We start from the raw sequence: 5,060 nt of genomic DNA, 5'->3' as shown, positions 1-5,060 counted from the left end.
CAGTGTCTTCTACTTAATGGGTTGTGGTTGTATATGGTGAACCCGGATCTAGGCTGGCAGCCAGGAAGGGTCACTAATCCTTTTGTGTCTGTCACCCACAGCCCTGGGCTTATAGCATAAGTTCTTATCGGTTTTTTTATGTGGTGTTGGAGCTTCAAACTCAGACCCTGATGTTTGTGCCCTTATCCACTGAACTATCCCAAATCATACCTTCGCTTCCTTGCTCCAGCTTCCCGAGTGCTGTGATTACAGCCACACAACCACCCTGTCTACCGCCAGCTTATGTTTTATGTTTAATTAGATTAATAACAGATTTTGCAGTCCATGAGCAAGAATGCAGATCCCTTGCACTTTGCACCTATAGCTTCCCCCAATGATAACAGCTTGCAGAACTGTGTGTAGTCAGCTATCACAACCATGATGGGAATGTGGGGAAAAGCTAAGCGTTTTATCCAGATGTTTCTACTTTTGTGTATGTTTTTCAAGACAGGGTCTGTTTGTGTAGCTTTGAAGCCTGTTCTGGAACTCTTTCTGTAGAACAATCTGACTTTGAACTCACTGAGATCCACTTGCCTCTGCCTTCCAAGTGCTGGGATGGAAGGCATGCGCCACCACCGCCCAATTGATGTTGCGACTTTTCATGGTCTATTGTCTAGCTGACCTGGCACTAGAGGGATAGCAAGTAACCTCCACTAGCCATAAAATCCTGCTCTGGCTCTGGAGCTTTCACACACCGCCCCTAGAGCTTCCTTTGTGTTACAAATGCCTTTTGTTGTCCTGTGTGAACTCTTGACTGAGTGTTTCCCATGGATACAAGAGCTTCCTTTAAAGGAAACCCAAACACCTTGGCACCTCATGAATCAGGTATTTGCACCTGGCATTGTATCGTCAGAGGCTCCTATCAGTTTGTTTTGAGATATGGAAATCTTCTAGCTAAAGTGTAAATATAGGAAAAAATAAAGATGCTGGGAGGTGAAGGGAAGGCTCCTCAGTTCACGAAGACTGAGCTCTACCACTGAGCCACACCCCAGCCCCTCCCTGGAGGATTCTAGGCAGGGGCTCTACCACTGAGCCACACCCCAGCCCCTCACTGGGGGATTCTAGGCAGAAATTTTACCACAGAGCCACACCCCAGCTGCACACTAGAGTGTGAAGGGTATGTAATACACAGGAGCTGCATCAAGACAGGGTTAAAGTACTAGTGACTCTCTGGAAAGAACTCAAGACCAAATTAGAAGAAATATAAAACAAAGTATCTCATTTAACTTAAATTAAGATTTAAGATAAGGGGCTGGAGAGAGAGCTCAGAAGTTAAGAGCATTGAGTGTTCTCCCAGAGTATTATTCCTTTTAAAACGGCGGCGGGGCGGGCGCGGGTGTGTGGACAAACACAGGATAGACGGACGCAAAGGAAGAGATGGACACGCGGCTCCCACGTGGGTGCGCTTTAATGGGGAGAGGGGAACACGATAAGGGGTGGGACGTGCAAGACACACAAGGGTAAAGGGAAAAGGACCAAGGGAGCAAGAGAGCGAAACCTCGTGGAGCGCTCGCTTTTAACTGGGGGCGCAAGGTTATCTGGGAGTAATGGTCTTCACCTGGGCGCGCCAGCGCGCACAGGTGACGGTAATCCAGGAGAAGTCTGGGAGCTGTAGTTTCCAAGGAATAACACAGAGGACCTGGGTTCAGTTTCCACCACCCACATGGCAGTTCACAACTGTCTGTAATTTCAGTGTAGTATGACACCCTCACACAGATACATGCAGGCAAACATCATAAAATTAACAACGAAAAGATTTAAGTTAAATCTCATTTAACTTTACCTTCTCGAAGTCAGGATTTCCAAACACAGACCTGTCAGTGGTTAGAGTTTCGATGTCTAAAGTTAGGGAGACAAGCAAAGCCACACAAAAGATAAGGTGAGAACATTTCCTGGACTCCAGTATAGCTGCACTGTGGACACTTGTGTGTGTAAGAAAGAAGAATGGTCCATTTCCAAAGGAGACATGCGACAGCTTAGGTCCAGACAACAATGATAACAGGACCCCAGGACCCTGCTAACATGTGCTAATCTAACTAGCCCTCCACACTAGCATGTGCTAATCTAACTAGCCCTCCACACTAGCATGTGCTAATCTAACTAGCCCTCCACAAACTAAAGGGTTGGAAGAAAAAAAGTAAATGATTGGAGCAGGAGCGATGACTCCGTGGTCTCGAGCACTGGCTACTCTTTCAGGCCAAATTTGATTCCCAGCACCGTCAAGATGGCTTGTAACTGTTTGGTTGGAAGCTCCACCCCAGCCCCCTCCCCTGGGAGTTGCCACAATCCAGACTCCACCTCCAAGAAAGCCCGCCAAATGGTGACCCCTCCGCAGAGAGGGTCAAGACCACTCTCACAGGGTATTTAAACTGTCCCCCACAGGACGAACGTGTTGTCTTTCCAGTTCTCCTTTCCCCCTCAATGCCCCCTCGGTCTCTCTGCCAAGGGGGCCTTACAGCCCCCACCCCTACCCCATCCACTCCCCCACTCCCCCCACCCCTGGAAGAGCTGGCATCCATTAAACCTGGGCTTTTTCTAATTCAGTTTGATTTGGTCTAATTTTGATTATGGCTTTGGCAGAGAGGCTTATCCGGCCATAAAACTTTACAATAACCATCTCCAGTTCCAGGAGACCTGACACCCTTTTCTTGCCTCCACAGGCCTTGCATACAGGTGGTGCATATACGTACAGGCAAAATGTTCATACACACACTGCCAACTAAATAAATCTAATTTTTAAAAAATTAATCAATGTCTGCTTGCCTGCAGACTTGACAAAGTCATGACAAATCCTTATAATAAGTGGGTTGGGGGCTGAAGAGATTGCTCAGTGATTGAGTGATTGCTTCTCTCTGGCAGAGGACTCCAGTTTGGTGGGCACTGTACAACACCTAGTAACTCCAGTTCCAATGGAAACAATGGCCTCTTCTGGCCTCCATTGGCATAGGCACCTGCACACATATAGCATACATTCACATAGATACACACACCTACAAAAGAACAAAAAATAAAAATAAAGCTAGTTGTGGCAGTGCATATCTTTAATCCCAGCACTTAGAAGGCAGAGGCAGGTGGATCTCTGAATTCTAGGCCAGCCTGGTTCTACAAAGTGAGTTCCAGGTCAGCCATGGCTACACAGCGAAACCCTGCCCAAAATAATAATAATAATAATAATAATAATAATAATAATAATAATAATAATAATGTGAAATCAAGTATTTAAAACAATACTAAATAAATAAATATATATAGCATAGAGATGAACCCATGCATTCATTAAGAAATAAACAAGCAGCTGAGCCGCGGTGGCGCACACCTTTAATCCCAGCACTAGGGAGGTAGAGGCAGGCGGATCTCTGTGAGTTCCAGGCCAGCCTGGTCTACAAGAGCTAGTTCCAGGAAAGGCTCCACAGCTACAGAGAAACCTTGTCTCGAAAAAAAACAGAAAAAAAATAGAAAAAAAGAAATGGACAAATAAGACAGGCGTGGTGGTGCACACTTTAAATTCCAACACAAAGGAGGCAGAGGAAGGTAGACTTCAGTGAGTTCAAGGTCAACCTGGTCTACATAGTCAGTTTCGGGAAAATCAGGGGTACATAGAGATACTCTGTCTCAAAACATACAGAAAGAAGAATAAGAAGAGGAAAAAGAAAGGGAGGAGCAGGAAGAGGAGTCAAAGATGTGTGGCAGAGAGAAAAGTAAGACCCAGTATATTATTCAGGGTTCTCTTGAGTAAAGTAACAAAATTTATAGACTGAATGTGTGTTGGTGTGGGACAATTCTATATTCTGTAAATTATGTTTTAAATAATCGCTGATTGGCCAGTAACCAGGCAGGAAGTGTAGGTGGGACTACCAGACAGGAATTAGAAGCAGGTCAATGAGAACAGGAGAATTCTGGGAAGGAGGAAACCCATTTCTGCCCAGTCCTGTCCAGACACTGAAGAAGCAGGATGTTACCTGCCCCTCTGAAAAAAGTACTGAGCCATGTGGCTAACATAGATGAGAATAATGGGTTAATATAAGTTATAAGAGCTAATACAAAGCCTGAGTTATGGGCCAATTAGTTTATATCTAATGTGTGTGTGCATGTATGTATATGTGTGTGTATATCTATGTACATGTATGTATGTGTGTGTGATTTAGATGCATATATATATATACACATAGGGAATTTATTAGAATGACTTACAAGCTGTGACTTACAGTGTAGTGAATTACAATGGCTGCTGATGAATGGAAGGTCCAAGAATCCAGTAGCTGTTCAGTCCACTAGGCTGGATGTCTCAGATGGTCTTCAGTAAACACTAGACTTGCAAGGAAGTAGGTTCTACCAGTGAAGGAATAAATGGACTTGCCAATGAGGCAGGAGCAAGCAAGCAAAGAGCAAAGGCTTCCTTCTTCCATGTTCTTATATAGACTTCCAGCAGAAGGCATGGACCTGAATAGAGGTGGGTCTCGTCACCTCAAAAGATCTGGATTAAAAGTATGTCTTCCCACTGCGAAGATCTGAATTAAAAGTGCATCTTTCCACTTAAGTAATCAAAAGTCCCTCATAGGTGTGCCCCTTCATTTTGGGGTTTCAGTTAATTCCAGAGATAGTGAAGTTGACAAGCAAAAATAGCCATCACACTCCCCAAACTCCTTTTTAGTCATGGCGTTTTATCACAGGAATAGAAGCCATAAATAAAATGGGTGGAAATGGATTGTTTCATGTTGGGGAATTGTGGGCCAGCACAACCAGCATGCCCTTGAACTCTTGATTCTATTCCTCCTTCTTCCTCTCTTGCAGGTTGGAATTACAGGTCAGTGCTATCATATCTGGGGCTGGGTACCCACCGAGAAGACTAAATGGACTCGGGTTTAAGCCAATGGAAAGTCTTTATTAGCTGACTGGGGAATGTGCTGGGGGTTTGGGATCCCAGTGTAGCCTTGAGTCTTTCTAAGGGTGAGCTTTAAAGCGTAGAAACCAAAACATGTTCTGGGTTGGTATACTTCAGTTGACAGGAGCTGTTAGCCAGA

This window comes from Alexandromys fortis, unplaced genomic scaffold (genome assembly GCF_014885135.2).
Source record: "Alexandromys fortis isolate MF-2015 unplaced genomic scaffold, M_Fortis_MF-2015_v1.1 scaffold_507, whole genome shotgun sequence".
NCBI lineage: Eukaryota > Metazoa > Chordata > Mammalia > Rodentia > Cricetidae > Alexandromys > Alexandromys fortis.
Note: the sequence above shows the minus strand (reverse complement) of the source record.